Below are 17,671 nucleotides of genomic sequence, written 5' to 3' on the forward strand. Positions count from 1 at the left end.
ACAAGGGTAGGCAGGATTACCCCGAATCACATGCAGCCTATCCTCCACCCAGTGATGTCACAAGCCAATATGACCGGCAGCCATATTGAGGCCAGTCACTTCAGCCTTTCATTGCAGAGAGATAGATAGGGACAGACAGCGCTGTGTGTACTGCTGGTGTTCTACACAAATACTTTTTTAACCGTACTGGAGCGCATTGTACTCCATTTACAAATGCATACCACATACTTATACCTAAGTGGTGTACTATTTTGTTCCTGTTAAAGTCTCAAGGGCCTAGATACTGTGAAAGGCAAGGCAAAAGTACACACCGACTGGTGTTGTACACAAATACTTTTTTAAGCGTAGTGGAGCGTATTGTACTCCCCTCACATACACACTAATTGTGTCAGGCAGAGAAGTGCCAGGATGTGCACAGAGGAGTGGCAGAAGCCTAAATTTATCAGTCAGAGGTCGCAGCAGACCGGGCTCGAGTGGCAGCAGGAGTCGCAGCGAGTGAGTGGCCTTAGCTCCCAGTATCAGCCAGCGGTCGTGTCTAGACCAGCAACCCATCTGCCGTCATCAATTGGTTAAAGGTAAACTGTCATATGTTTTCTCCCGCACTATCCACAGGTACCGATGGATAGTGCGGGAGACGCTGAACATTTTGAGCCCTACTTGTCCGGATGCACTGCACCGTTCGCCCGTTATAGCAGTTTTTCAGTATATTTAAATTAGCTGCTAACTGGCACTTCATCTGGCACTGTGACGTAACCGCCACCCGGCCCGCAGCACCGCCCGGCTAATGTATATTCATATAATGTCTTACACTCTCCTTCTCATCCCAGCCAAAACTGCGCATGTGCGGGATTTCCTACTCTACCCGGAAGCGGTCTTCAGCGCTGCCTCATTAGTCCGGAGCAGTGCTGGAGTAAGGTTGTAGGCATGTTCATGCCTACCATCAATTAGCAATATAATGAAGCAGCGCTGAAGACTGCTTCCAGGTATAGTAGGAAATCCTGCACATGTTCTTTATGGCCCACTTGATGAATGTGGTTCCTGCACAGCCACAACAGCAACTTGGACAGGTCACGCCGCTTCCGCCTCCACGCTCTCAGGCCATTGGTCCTGTGACAGCGTGCGACTCCGCCTCCTCATCCTCCACTGTGTCCTCAGCCTCCACTGCACGGGCAAGTCTCAGTGCCCCATACCAGCATACCATGTGTGCAGGGCACGGTGGTGTCACACTGTTCTTCTCAGGCTTTGCCATGTCATTCAACCACTGTATTCTGCTGCTAACTCCAGGCTGTGTCATTCAGCCACTATGTAGTCTCCACATCCTACCGCCTACTTCAGGCTGTGTCATTCAGCCACTATATGTTCTGCTCATGCTGCCACCACCTCCACGCTGTATCATTCAGCCACTATATGTTCTTCTCATGCTTCTGCCACCTCCACGCTGTGTCATTCAGATACTATATGGTCTTCTCATGCTTCGGCCAACTCCAGGCTTTGTCATTCAGCCACTACATGTTCTCCTCATACTGCCGCCACCTCCACGCTGTGTCATTCAGCCACTATATGGTCTCCTCATACTGATGCCACCTCCAGGCTCTGTCATCTGCAACAGTGATTCTAATAGTGATGCCTCTGATCTGCATGTCATACTGAATAACAGTATTATTTCACTAACCCAGCACACATGCGTGTTACAGCAAGGCAAAGTGTTCTACATCTCTATTGAGGCTCTCTGTAGGCAAGAAATAGCCATTTTTAATAGCAATTCGCCGCAAATAAATCTGGACCAAACCAAGTTTTTCCAGAAAATTTGCCGAATCAAATTTTTCTAAAATTCGCTCATCTCTAATAGTAATCCTAGGTTAGATATATTGTAAATATATTGGGAAATCCAATACAAGTTCAATTTAAGACCTAGCATGATCACCTAGGTGCTTAATGTCTTGCGATCAGTTGCTTTTTTGTTGTTCTGTTCGATATTTGCTTTATATAAATAGTATAATAAAGTGAAGCATATCACATTTAATTGTTCTTGTTTTTTGTTTACTAAGGTGAGATCTTTGTTAGGGCTTGTTCATACTGCCTTCGGGCTCCGTTAAGTGGTGTTCTGTTTGCAGTTCTGTCAAGTTTTCAGAGAAAAAAATTGTGCAAGCACTATTTTTTTCTCCGCTAAACTCCTGTAAAATTACCAGATAATTGACGGACCCCATGCAAGGGAATGGGGTCCGTTAGGACCCAGCAGTAGCAGTTTGCATCCGACACGTTTTAGGGTCCATTTGGCTCAAAGACAAAAAAAAACAAAAAAAAAAAGCAGATCGAACCCTGAACGAGTAGGATGCAAATGGAAATGTGAACCCTATTTACTGTAAATAATTAGATTTTTGAGCAATAATTATAGTAAGTGGGAAGAACAAAAGGTAAACAGGTAGTACTGTAAATCAGAACAGATTTTTTTTTGACAAATATCCGTATTTGAAAATATGGATTTTCCATTTACTTACATTTATTTTCATTTACTTTAATGAGGGGACCGGAGTCAAACGGTGAGTCCGGTCGGCTCATTTTTGACCCGTATCCGGTATTGTGACCGGACCTAAAACCGTAGTATACTACGGTTTTAGGTCTGGTCAGGAAAACGCATACGGGTCAAAAATTAGCCAACCAGAGTCACCATTTGAGTGTGGTCGGCTCATTAAATTAATTTCAGCACTGGTCTGGCTGAGGTACGGGAGCGCCCAATTTTCCGCTCCCCAGCTGGATCAGGCAACCGTAGGCTGAAAACGAGGTTTAAATGCAGCCTTAGATAGGCGACCTGTACTTCTTCCTGGGTTAGACAGGTGACCTGTACTGGGGAATTTACCTTATCTCGCTGTATTTCCCCTGGGATTTCATTTTCTTAGGTGAACACAATGGAGAAGAATTTGTTTAATATATTTGCTTTTTCCTGATCCCCGTCTATAATTTCTTCCTCATCATTTTTTAAAGGGCCTACAGTTTCATTTTTGACCTTTTTGCTATTTATATAGTTAAAGAACATTTTAGGGTTAGTTTTACTCTCTTTGGCAATGAGTCTTTCTGTCTCTATTTTTGTGGGTTTTATCAGTTTTTTACATATTTTACATTTTTCTCTATAGCTTTTTAATGCTTTTTCACTGCCGTCCTGTTTTAGTAGTTTAAATGCTTTATTTTTGGCATTTATTGCCCCCTTAACATTTTTATTCATCCATATTGGATTTCTTTTATTCCTGACCCTTTTATTCCCATAAGGTATATACATCTTACAGTGAGAATTTAAGATATTTTTATAAGATTCACAGGTCTCAGTCTCCCAGATTATATCAGGATAGTTAAAGTCCCCCATTATTATCACCTCATTCTGATTTCCTGCCTTGTTTATTTGCTTCAGTAATTGATCTTCTGCCTCTTCCAATATGTTTGGTGGCTTATAGCAAACCTCTATCAGAATTTTTTTTTAATCTCCATATATTTCTACCCATAATGACTCCATATTATCGTTTCCCACCATATATCCTCCCGCAGTGCGGCTTTCCGACTGGACTTTACATTTAAAAAAAATCCTCCCCCTTTCCATTTTGTCCGATCCTTACTGAATAGACTATAACTATAACCGCCCGGTCACAGCTATCGTCCAACCAAGTCTCTGTTATACCCACTATGTCATAATTCTCCTCAGACATTATCAACTCCAGTTAATTAATTCTGGCATTAATCAACATGCAATTCAATGGTGTATGTTTTTTTTTCCTGTGAAGCCTATCCATATGAACTATTCTAACCCCTCCCTCCGCTCCACCCCTAGGAACATTAATAAGTCCCCCCTCTCTATCTACACTATCTTCCCCCTCTATGTTGTAGGTTCCCTCCCCCCCAGTCCCTAGTTTAAACACTCCTCCAACATTCTAGCCATCTTCTCTACAAGCACAGCTCAGCTGCACCCTCCCCATTGAGGTGCAGCCCGTCCCTACGGTAGAGCCGGTATCCAAAGTCGGCCCAGATCTTCATGACTCCAAACCCCTCCTTCCTGCACCATCTTCTGAGCCACTTGTTTACCTCCATACGATGTGAAAAGGCTGTTTAAAATTCTATCAGCGATCCCTCTATGTGCAAATGTAAGTACTCACACAAGTCACTCCAGCTTTACAGATTCACTCCGCACAGCAGATATCTCTCTGTTTTATAACTCTCTTACAGCTGCCTCTCTTCCAAAGTCACACTCAGACAGAGCACGCTCAGAACTGAGTTCCAAACTAAGATTTATACACCTGTGACCCATCTACCCCTCCCCTAGAGGCAGAGTAGGGAAAAAAGGGAAAAGGCTGTTTAAAATTCTATCAGTGATCCCTCTATGTGCAAATGTAAGTACTCACACAAGTCACTCCAGCTTCACAGATTCGCTCAGCACAGCAGATATCTCTCTGTTTTATAATTCTCTTACAGCTGCCTCTCTTCCAAAGCCACACTCAGACAGAGCACGCGGCCTAATACTGAGAAATTTCAAGATTTAAAAAAAAAATTTCTGATGAATAACTTTTTCAAAAAGTTCTTTACAAAGGAAAAGGTAAACAACAAGAAATGTTAATTAGATTATAAGACTTGTCATCCACTCATTGTGCCTTATAGTACTTGCTTCTCATGTCTACTAAGATAATTGTGAAAATGAGGCATGACTATAGAACCCATATCGGTGCCACATGTTAAATTACTGTATCACTCATCATTTTACAGGAAATAGTTGTGGTCTAAAACAATGATAATTAAAGGGGTATTCCAGGAATTGTTTTTATTTGACTATGCTACAGGGGCTGTATCGTTAGTGTAGTTCATAGTATAGTATCTATACCTTTGTGTGACGGTTTTCTCACAATTCTTCTGTGATTTTCACCCCAATATTTATTTTTAACAACATTCCAAATTACTTTTGTCTCACATTTTTCCCAGGTTGCAATGTGGCCGAGACCTGATCTCACTAGTCAGCTGATGACAGGGAGCATTTCTGCTTCAATGGGTGGAGCGATCGCTTGGTAGGAGAGAGATCAATCTGCAACTAATGCAACAGCTGTAGGCACCCTGATTGAAAACCACAGGTCCTTTGAATGGATGCAGCTCATTTATGTTTCAATGGGTGGGGTGGCTGAAGTGTGGGAGGGAGGAAAATGGAATTATGGGATTTGTAGGCAAAAAAGAAAACTCAAACCGGAAATACCAGTTCACAAAAAGCTAGCCACGGATTTATGGTAATCACACAACATAGCCATTTAGCCCCAAGACAAGCACAGATCCTTTCTTAGCATGTCCATTAGTGTCTGCCAGGTACGGACTAAAATCACCTTGTGGTGGATACCCCTTTAAATTAAATAATTAAATCATATCTACCTTAGGAAGAAACTACAGTGCAGTGCCAGCTCCATCATATGATGCCTATCAATGCTGCCCAAGGGCCCCTAACAACTTACAATGCTATCCATTGGTTTCTACTAAGGTGCCCATCATTTTGACAGAAAAAAAACAGCATGTCAAACAGCAGTAATTATTTTCATGAAATTTTGTAGAGCTTGCCGTTTTGAGAACTGCAAAAAAAATTGGAAATTAGCTTAAATTTAGGCACTAAGTAGATATGAAATAAACACAAAATTGGTATGCCATGGTACATCTTGGCCAGAGGATAACTGTTTTTTAAGGGTTCATGCGCGTCTCTGAATCTATTCCCCCTCCAATCCCTGACTGCCATCCCCTATTTATGGGCACTTCACTCTAAGCTTCTCACCTGAGCTACAAAATGGTTTTGTGAAGGTATGCAAAGGTTCTGTTTATTGTGCTGTCCTGTGTATCCCATGTTTCCAGACCTCTGCTTGTTTTGTGATGCCGTCTCTTGCCTGACCCCTTGGTACTTTCCTGACTCTCATGGTACAGATTTCAGACTGCTGGACTACACCTCTGCATGCTATTGAGCTAAACACATCTGCATCTGTACTATTCAGCTCTGCTGTTCCAAGCTCCAACTCACCTATAACAACTAGCTTGTCTAGTCTTTACAGACTCTGCTGCTATGTTAACTCTACCCAGCTTCAGCCAGCCCCACCTGCCTATATTCTCAAGTGTTTTGCACAAAGGGTCTTCTGGCTTTCTTGGCCAGCTGCCACATTGCCAGGACCTTTCTTGCTGCAGCGAACTGGTATCCTCTGCACCTAAGACCAGCTTTCACATCTGGAGTAGGATAAAGGGTGAAAACCAGTGAGATTCTTAGACACCACTCTCAAGTTTGGCCAAAAGCCAAACCGGTAAGTGGCACAGTGGGTCAACATCCATACGTCATGAGTCAGCTCCTGTTCTATAACGTCATAGCGGGTCCTGCCCGGCCTCTAACAATGGCCGAGAACCGTGACTAATAGTGCGTGGCATGGATAATGGTGCCGTGCTATTAACCCTTTAGACGTGGTGTTCAAAGTTGAACGCCACATCTAAAGTGAAAGTAAACTAATGCTGGTTAGCTCAGGGAGCTGTTCGGGATCGTCACAATGAAATCTCGGCATCCCGAACACCTTACAGGACAGCCAGAGGGTCCCTACCTTCCTACATGCTGTCCGATCGCCGAATGACTGCTCAGTGCCTGAGATCCAGGCATGAGCAGTCAAGCGGCAGAATCATTGATCAATGGTTTCCTATGAGAAACCATTGAACAATGTAAAAGATCAGTGTGTGCAGTGTTATAGCCCGCTATGGGAGCTATAACACTGCAAAAATAAAGTGAAAAAAAAGTGACTAAAGTTCATTTAACCCCTTCCTTAATAAAAGTTTGAATCACCCCCCTTTTCCCTTTAAAAAAAACCAGTGTAAATAAAAATAAACATGTGGTATTGTGGTATTGCAGCGTGCGTAAATGTCTGAATTATAAAAAATATATCATTAATTTGATCGCATGGTCAATGGCGTACACGCAAAAAAATTCCAAAGTCCAAAATAGCGTATTTTTCGTCCCTTTTTGTATTATGAAAAAAAAGAATAAGTCCTATCAATGCAAAAATGGTACTTCTAAAAACTTCAGATCATGATGCAAAAAATGAGCTCCATACCACCCCATACGAGGAAAGATAAAAAAAAGTTATAGGGGTCAGAAGATGACAATTTTAAACGTATACATTTTTCTGCATGTAGTTATGATTTTTTCCAGAAGTATGACAAAATCAAAACTACATAAGTAGGGTATCATTTTAATCGTATGGATCTACAGAATAAAGAGAAGGTTTCATGTTTACAGAAAAATTTACTGTGTAGAAACGGAAGCCCCCAAAATTTGCAAAATTGTGGGTTTTTTCCTATTTTGTCTCAAACTGATTTTTTTTTTCTGTTTCACCGTAGATTTTTGGGTAAAATGACTGACGTCATTACAAAGTAGAATTGGTGGTGCAAAAAATAAGCAATCATATGGATTTTTAGGTGCAAAATTGAAAGTGTTATGATTTTTTAAAGGTAAGGAGGAAAAAATGAAAATGCAAAAAAAAAAACAGGTTCTTAAGGGGTTCAAATACATAGCATGAGCGTGAATGACAGTCTGATATAGAGGCAGAGAGGGCCCTGTCCACAAGGGCTTATAATCTACAAGGTAGTCATCTGTGAGCAGTTAGGGAAGTTGCTGTTCTTGTTCATAGGTCATAGGTTTTCTTGAAGAGATGTGTCTTCAGAATGCTCTTTAAGGTCTTGATGATGGGAGTCATGACTGTAAAAGGGTTATGTGTAGACCTTGAACTCTCTTAAACTGCTGTCCCTACCTACTTGGACAATCCACCATACACAACAGCCCCCAACTGGGTGACTATACCTGCGCTAGACTAAGTGCAGCGGCCTCTAAAGTGTCAAATAGTTCACAAAGTATCAAACAAGCAAAACAGTGCAAATACAACAAACAAGGGGTAAAACCAGAGGTAAGCCAAAGGGTCAGAACCAGGAGAATAGCAAAATACACAAAACAGTGCAAAAGTCAGGTAACCACTAGCGTACCATGTGTCCTGGCTCGAAGCAGCATTGTGCGATATTCTCTGTGCCATGTGTCTGCTGTATTTCCTGGTCTTGCTGCTCTGGTGTGTATCCTGCTGCAGTTCCTGCTCGGTCCACTATGGTCCGCGTGCGAGCTGTGGCTAAATCTTATAGAGACATGGTGCTCTCACTATTGAATCCTTCTCCAACCTCAGTCAGGAACCCCCTTTATACATCTGCCACACCTGCTGTTCCTGGCTTCAGCAAGGTTGTGTTTCCTTTATTGCTAAGGTCTCTCAATCATGTTGTCTGAAACTGAGATCCTGATCCTGTCTGTCTCTCTGACTGTCTACTGTACCTGTGTTCCTGATCCTGTCTGTATACTGAACTTGGACTATCTACCACTATTCCTGTCTGCCTGTAGCGTGTTGCATCCTGCACCTGTTGCTATCCTGGTTTTCACAGCATCTGCTCAGCTATATACACCTGCTCAGCTCTGCTGCAGCCAGGGGCGTACCTAGAGCATTTGGCACCCGGGGCGGTCCCTTTGTTTGGCACCCCCCCGCACACACACACACACACGCACCCCCCTTAATTACATCCCCCCTCCCCCCAGGGGTTGACTGACAACACTCGGGGCTCTCGGACCAAAAAAAAGGCAAGGGCCTTTGCTAGGCTCTGCAGCTCGTCAATCTTCTGCCATTCTCCTATTCCACCCAAATCCCACACACAATAAATTAAAATGTATATATGTAAGAAACACTTTAACGTAGGTAAATTTCCATGATCAATAATACTGATATACAAGGAGTAAATATATACTACTACACAATAACTGGATAATACCGCCATACTGTACTGAATAAAACTACTATATACAGACCAGTATACTATAAAGGATCTGTATAAGTGATTATATACAGGACCATATTGCGGTAGATATCAGATGTACACAGGATGTGTATACCATATAAGTGATTATATACAGGACCATATGGCGGTAGATATCAGCTGTACACAGGATGTGTATACCATATAAGTGATTACAGTTACATTTTGGGACTCACAATTACGTCTTTTCTGATCAGTGGCGTCCTCTTTCCTTTTCTTCTCCGTCCGGATAAGACCGCCATGTGGATCTCTTAACATCTGCAGGAAAAACATGTCAGACTCTGCATATATTCAGTGCCCTCCTCTACACAATCTTTCCATCTATAGGCCCACAAACTGTAATAATGCCCTCCTTGGTGTCCTGCACAGTAAAAGGGCAGGTAGGTAGGTAGCCATCTTTCCCATAGGTATATGCAGAGTTACACCCCCCCTCTTTCCCATAGGTATATGCAGAGTTAAACCCCCCTCTCTTTCCCATAGGTATATGCAGAGCTACGCTACACCCCCTCTCTCCCATAGGTATATGCAGAGCTACACCCCCCACCCCTCTTTCCCATAGGTATATGCAGAGTTACCCTCCCCCCCTCTTTCCCATAGGTATATGCAGAGATACACCCCCTCTTTCCCATAGATATATGCAGGATTACCCCCCTCTTTCCCATAGGTATATGCAGAGCTACCCCCCTCTTTCCCATCTGTATATGTGGAGCTACACCCCCCCCTTCCCCATAGGTATATGCAGAGCTACACCCCCCTCTTTCCCATAGGTATATGCAGAGCTACACCCCACCCTCTTTCCCATAGGTATATGCAGAGCTACACCCCACCCTCTTTCCCATAGGTATATGCAGAGCTACACCCCCCTCTTTCCCATAGGTATATGCAGAGCTACACCCCACCCTTCCCTATAGGTATATGTAGAGCTACACCCCCCTCTCCCTCCCTTTCCCATAGGTATATGCAGAGCTACACCCCCCTCTCCCTCCCTTCCCTATAGGTATATGCAGAGCACCCCCCCTCTCCATTCCTTCCCTATAGGCATATGCAGAGCACCCCCCTCTCCCCCCTTCCCTATAGGTGTATGCAGAGCACCCCCCTCTCTTCCTTCCCTAAAGGTATATGCAGAGCACCCCCCTCCCCCTTCCCTATAGGTATATGCAGAGCACCCTCCCCCCTTCCCTATAGGTATATGCAGAGCACCCCCCCTCTCCATTCCTTCCCTATAGGCATATGCAGAGCACCCCCCTCTCCCCCCTTCCCTATAGGTATATGCAGAGCACCCCCCTCTCCCCCCCTTTCCTATAGGTATATGCAGAGCACCCCCCTCTCTTCCTTCCCTAAAGGTATATGCAGAGCACCCCCCTCCCCCTTCCCTATAGGTATATGCAGAGCACCCTCCCCCCTTCCCTATAGGTATATACAGAGCACCCCCCCTTCCCTATAGGTATAGGCATAGGCAGGGTTAAAAAAATAAAAAAAGGATGCTCACATGATATCCCACGCAGCGATCTCCTTAGCTGCAGGGCCCGCGTCTTCTCCCCTCCACCGTACAGGCGCCGATGAGTGACGTCATCGGCATCTGTACTGCGTGCTGCGTGGGGGCGGAGGTCACGTCTCCTCTGTGTAAGCTGCAGATGCGGCTCACACAGAGTAGACACCTTCTCCTGTATGTGCGTGTATCGTGCATACAGGAGAATGTAGCGCTGTCTGCTGGGGATCTGGGACGAGTCCCGGACCTCAGCAGCGGTGGGGGCGGTGGGTCAGTCCGCCCCTGGCACCCCCCTTGAGAGTGGCACCCGGGGCGGGCCTCCCCACCCGGGCCTCCCCACCCCCCCTTGGTACGCCACTGCAGGATGAAGCTGAGGCTATCTTTAGTATCAGTTTGCTCCATTCTGCCCAACCAGCCAGATGCCACTTGTGGTACAGTGGTTCCACACCCTTAGGGTGTTACAACAAGGCACAAGATGGCAGGATGAAGAATGGTCATGGGCAAGCAAAAGTCAGAAATAAACAAGCTGGCAGAAACAAATGCTGATGAGTGAGGAGAAACTTGCAATCATGAGCAGGTATGGGACACAAAGCAGGGTTTTAAATACCCCCCCCATGCCACTGCTGATTGGCCCAGCACCTAGAGCTCCTGAGTGGCCAGAGTGCAGCGTGTGGTGCCTGGCCAGATGTGGTCTTCACATTGGATGAGAGACGGATATGTCGGGGTAGGGAGTTCCAGTGCATAGGGGAAGCATGGGAGAGGTAAGGTGCGGATGAGGGGAAAGCACAGTTGAGGTCTTGAGAGGATCTAAGATTAGGTGAGGTGCGATAACAGGAGATCAGGTAAGAGATGGATGGAGGGGACACATTGTGGATGGCTTTGTGTGTCCTGGTGAACAGTTTAAACTGAATATATTGAGCAATGGGGTAGCCAGTAAAAGGATTAGCAAAGGGATAGGTGGACCAGTCAGGCAGCACAGTAGAGGATAGATTGGAGGGGAACAAGCCATATAGATAGAGATTTATCTGAAAATTTTTGCTTAGTATTTGTAGACTGACAAGTAGGTTTCTCTCCACTGTCCTTCTAACAAAACAGTTTATTTGTTTAGTTAAAAATCTTTAATGTTCCATGGGAATTTTTAGAACACATATTCCCATGACTGACTCGTGGAGATAAATCATTTTGCTTTAAGTCATTCTTATTAACATTTTTAATCTGTGGAAGCTGATTCCTGGTTATTATATAAAGATCTTGAACACCGGTGTAGAGAGAGTCACCTGCCTGTGATAGAAGATTACACAATGGATCCCACCACCCGTAAGATCTATCATGTACATGGATATGATTCCAGACAACACCTGGAGGATTATATGTCAGATAAACCTGATATGGTCTTTGGAGACGATTCCTTAAAATTCCCTATTGAAAATCTTACAAAAACCTTCACACAGGGTATGTATACTGATTTTTCTATGTTTAGTTTTTATTTAATTTCAAACTGTTATTATAGAACTATGTTTCTCTTTAAGATGTCAACAATGTCTCTTTATCAAAATAATGCTTCACCAAATCCTTTACCCACACACCACCCTGGTGCTAATGATGAGGGGGGACGTTGACTCTTTGTTAAGCTCTTTTATTTCTTAGCACTTCAGTTAAATGATTTTAAACAATTGACAATAACTAAACTAAAACACCCTCCCAACCCCTCAGTCGTATCAACTCAGCAAAGCAAAAACCTGGTCATAGAATACAATGACAAATACAGGGTCTTAGGGTTTAGTAGAATTATTGTTCCTTTCTGTAATCTCCAGAACATTGAAAAAAAAATATTGAGACTAATGATGAGTTTTTAAAGGGGAACTAAACTTTTTAGACACTTATCCCCTATAGGCTAAGTTTCCACTTGTTTTTTTTTTTCTGGCAGTTTTTGGAATAATGCCACGGCAGTTTTTGAACCAAAGTCAGAAGTGGATCCATAACTGAGGAGAAGTGTAAGTCCTTCCTTTATATGTCCTATTGCTTTTGAATACACTTCTGGCTTTGGCTCAAAAACTGCAGTGGCATTATTCCAAAAACTGCCAGAAAAAATCAAGTGGAAACTTAGCCATAGACAGACGGGATAAGAGTCTAATCTCCTGTACAGGGCTACTTACACATTCTTCAAGTCAGAGCAGCCCCCACCTTACTGGACAAACGTAAGTCTATCACAAAATCACATATAATAAAATATATAAGTGCTTCTGTGGTAAAACCCTGTGGTTTTAAACACAATTTTGCTAGTCCTGAACTGATTTTTTTTAATATATATATATATATATATATATATATATATATATATATATAGACAAAGAATAAGTCAGCCAGCACTTTAGTTGATACCAAACTATTATATGGACCTGGCCTACAGGTGCACGCTACTAGGCTAGATATACAGCAACAGAAGAATGCAGCAGCACACTGCAAGCACAAAGATATAGGTGAAACATGAATATGCAGTTAAAACATGGAGAGCTATACAGCTATGGTGTAATAGATGCAAATGTGAAACTATGAAAAATAGTGAGGCACTTAACTCGCAAATTTGTCTCCGCCGGCGGTCAAATAGCTTGGACCGTCCCACCGCGATAAGGTGGCCTCATTGGGACGGACCCTACACTGTGAATATGCCTCTTTGTGAACAGTTCAGTAAGCATGGCAGGGTCTGGAACATCCAAGACACCTTATATACACACCTGATAGAGGTGGGTGGGGTGCAAGGCCAACATGGAGGTAGCCACTCCCCCGCATGTGCAATACAGACAAAGAATAAGTCAGCCAGCACTTTAGTTGATACCAAACTATTATATGGACCTGGCCTACAGGTGCACGCTACTAGGCTAGATATACAGCAACAGAAGAATGCAGCAGCACACTGCCAGCACAAGGATATAGGTGATATTCTGTTGCTATATATATATATATATATATATATATATATATATGTTGTATTTGTATAACAATAAACTCTACCATTTCTAATACTGATTTCCTAATAGTTTTATCATATACCTTCAATGTGACCGGACTAACGATCTTTAATCTTTTTTGTTGGTTTAAATTCACCCCTGTAGGTATAGGTGTTGCTTTAGTTAACCTCGCTTATTTAATCGTGAGCTTCACCACCCGTTTTTCCTTTTTCTTTTAGATTTTATTCTGACCTATTCATAGTAATTTTAGGATTTTTGAGAATATCAGTCTCTCTATATTATGTGGTGTTTCTATGTCTATTACTGGTGTTTGTAGTATTGTTTTAGTCTATTTTTTGTCACTACTGCAACCTAGATTTTCTAAATATTCTTTGCTTAGGTAATATGAATGTGCCAATTAAGGGTAATATATATATATATGTTTATGTCTTTTCTTTATAAATTTGTTATGCCATGATTAAGGATCATTGAGGATCCAAAACGCATCAGCATTACTGTTCCTGTGTGATGTGTCCCATGTAAAGTTTTAATAAAGAGTTACTGCTTTTACTACACCTATGGCAGTGGACATACCTTCTTTGAATTCAACGGCATTGGTCTGGAGGCGCTGACGGCCTGTCTGAGCACAGGAAAACATTTTTTTTTTTTTTTTAAATCAACTGGTGCCAGAAAGTTAAACAGATTTTAAATTACTTCTATTTAAAAATCTTCTATTTAAAAATCCTTCCAGTACTTATCAGCTGCTTTATGCTCCAGAGGAAGTTATTTTTTATTTAAAAGGGTATTCCAGTGAAAAACAATTTTTTAACAATTAACAATTAAAATATCTTACTCCTACCAGTACGTATCAGCTGCTGAAGTTCTTTTCTATCTGACCACAGTGTTCTCTGCTGACACATCTGTCTGTCTCAGGAACTGTTCATAGCAGGAGAGGTTTGTTATGGGGATTTGCTCCTACTCTGGTCAGTTCCTGAGACAGACAGAGGTGTCAGCAGAGAGCACTGTTGTCAGACAGAAAAGAACAACTCAACTTCAGTACTGGTGGGATTAAAAAATTTAATAGAAGTAATTTACAAATCTGTTTAACTTTCTGGAGCCAGTTGATTTGAAAAAAAAAATAGTTTTTAACTGGAATACCCCTTTTAAGAACTGTCCAGAGTAGGAGTAAATCCCCAAAGCAAACCTCTATAGGGAACCAATAAAAGAGAACAGCTCTTTGCACTTTACTTGGAGTTTTTCACCTTTAGTGCTGTGGCCTTGGAATTGTATAACAAATAATATACAGTTTTTATAAAATATGCAAGTTTATTGGTTATAGGGTAATAAACGTGACTGAGTAATAAACACAATGATATATAAAAAAGAATACCAATTACATATTAGTATCAATATATTAGTAAAGCATTAAAAGCATGTTAATTGACTACATAATAGTAGATATATACAAATAAGTAGTAAGCAACTATGTTACAACAAAACAACAGCTACTAGGTTAGAGGATATCATATACAGACACTAGTTATATACTCTGCAAGAGGAAACCTCATTGATCAAGATGGACAATATATAATTTATAGACATATGAATATGGAATAATAAATACACTCCTCCCTCTTCTAACCAACTACACATCATATGACTAGTGTTGAGCGGCATAGGCCATATTCGAATTCGCGAATATTCGCGAATATATGGACGAATATTCGTCATATATTCGCGAATATTCGCATATTCGTTATATTCTCGTTTTATTTTCGTATACGCGAAAATTCGCGTATGCGAAAATTAACATATGTGAAAATTAGCATATGCGAAATTAGCATACGCGAAAATTCGCATATGCGAAAATTAGCATATGCGAATTTTCGCGCGCCAGTCTCACACAGTAGTATTAGAACCTTCTTTACACCACACAAGCTGGAAGCAGAGAGGGGTGATCACTGTGATGTGTATTGTGAAGAAAAAAACAAAAAAAAAACGAATATTCGTAATTACGAATATATAGCGCTATATTCGCGAAATTCGCGAATTCGCGAATATGCGATATTCGCGAATAATATTCGAATTGCGAATATTCGCGAGCAACACTACATATGACTTCAAGAATGGGCAAATTCCATCTAAGAATATGAAATGGAAGAGATATGGTATCCTTCCACCGCATTATGAGCTATTTTGTACACATGCCTTTGGTAAGACATCATTAAAGGGGTATTCCAGGAATTCATTTTTATTTGACTATGCTACAGGGGCTATAATGTTAGTGTAGTTCATAATATAGTGTCTGTACCTGTGTGTGAAGGTTTTCTCACAATTCTTCTGTGATTTTCACCCCAATATTTATTTATAACAGCACACAAAATGACTGTTGTCTCAGATTTTTTCCAGGTTGCAATGCAGCCGAGACCTGACATCACTAGTCAGCTGATGACAGGGAGCCTGTCTTCTTCAATGGTTGGAGCGATCGCTTGGTGGGAGAGAGACCAATCTGCAACTAATGCAACAGCTGTAGGCACCCTGATTGAAAACCACAGGTCTTTTGAATGGATGCAGCTCATTTATGTTTCAATGAGTGGGGTGGCTGATGTGTGGGAGGGAGGAAAACAGAATTATGGGATTTGTAGGCAAAAGAAGAAAAGTCAAACAGGAAATACCAGTTCACAAAAAGCTAGCCACAGTGTTATGATAATCTCACAACATAGCCATTTAGCCCCAAGACAAGTGTAGATCCTTCCTAAGCATGTCCATTACTGTCTGCCAAGTATGTACTAAAATCACCTTATGGTGGATAACCCCCTTTAAGACAAATAAATAGCAGAGATATATGATCTTGATAGACTTTATTTTAAAAAGGAATGCTTCCTTATGTGGGAAATTTATTTATAACACTTAGCTTGGCAAAATGGGATTTTATATCTAAAGCAGTAATTCAATGCTTTGATATGGTCAGGAGAATGAATCCAGAACATCCTAAGATTACAATCTCAATTTGGAAATAAATAATTAATTGAATCTATTCGCCAATCTGAATGGTCTAATTTCCTCCACATCATCCTAATTAGCCTTAGTCAAATGGAATACCATTTTTTGTGTCTCTAAGTCCATGTGAGAATTTAACTTCTTCTCCTAGGAAAGCTGGATTGTCCATCATCGCATTGTCATGAGTAGCCATCGTTCAGGGACAGAGAGTTCAGGCCGGCTAGATCTATTCTTCTCTGATCTTATCATGGCTTCAATCTTGTTAGGCCACTTCCTTTGTCTATGTCTAGGATTCAGAGAGATAGATGACCTCTCAAAATGGTGGAACATTCTAGAGATCTCGGCTTTTACTTGTGTGTGTGTCATGTGTGGTTCAACATCTGGTTTAGGGGGGTACTTCACCCCTAGACATCTTATCCCTTACCAAAGGATTGGGGATAAGATGTCTGATTGTGGGGTTCCTACTACTGGGGACCCCTGTGATCTCCCTGCTGCACCCAGCATTTGTTTAAAGCGTCGGATGCAGCGCCAGAGGCAGGGCAGGAGGACGGGGCTGCAGGTGAGAGTGTGCGGGATGCGGCGGGTGTGCGGGAATCAGCTGCCACGCTAACCGCATCCCTGCCGGCGGAATCCCCGCGCTCTCGGTCAGTGTGTCTGACCGTGACGCGCCGTGACACAGTAGACGGAGGCAGGGACAGCGAGCGCTCCGGTACAGAGGAGGGGACCGGAGCGCTCACTGTTACACAGACATCTTGTCCCATATCCTTTAGATAGGGGATAAGATATGTAGGGGTGGAATACCCCCTTTAAAACCATGTTCTGTTGCCTGTTGGACACACCTCCTAAATTGGAATTCCCCAATGACTGTATCTTGGGTGTGTATGTGTGGTAATGACTGTGATGTCCCTATATCACCCATAATGCATGCACATAGGACGACCATTTAGTCACTTTTAATTAGCAACATTTACTTGTCAAACATCAGTCACATGTGTAGCTCTATATCAAGATAAACTTGACATCCTCCCAATAAAATTTGGGTCTAGATGAGACATCATGGAACCAGAATGACTTCTTACATACTATGGATTTATAAGAATACAATAGATGCTTCTCTAACACAGATGTGTGAAATCTCTCTGACCAGTCAAATGGGTAATTAATTGTTAGTTAGAATAACATATGCAAGTCTGGCACAGCTTTGGACAGAGTCTCATTATCAAAGTCTATACTTGAGATGTTACCATCTCCCCCCTTGCCTTAGGAATGCGAGGGCTATGTGGGTAACACTCCTAGTGACAACCATATATAAGATAAACACACTACTCGCTTACCACTGTCATAAATCTGGAAT

The sequence above is a fragment of the Hyla sarda genome, chromosome 10 (genome assembly GCF_029499605.1).
Source record: "Hyla sarda isolate aHylSar1 chromosome 10, aHylSar1.hap1, whole genome shotgun sequence".
In the NCBI taxonomy this organism is placed as follows: Eukaryota; Metazoa; Chordata; class Amphibia; order Anura; family Hylidae; genus Hyla; species Hyla sarda.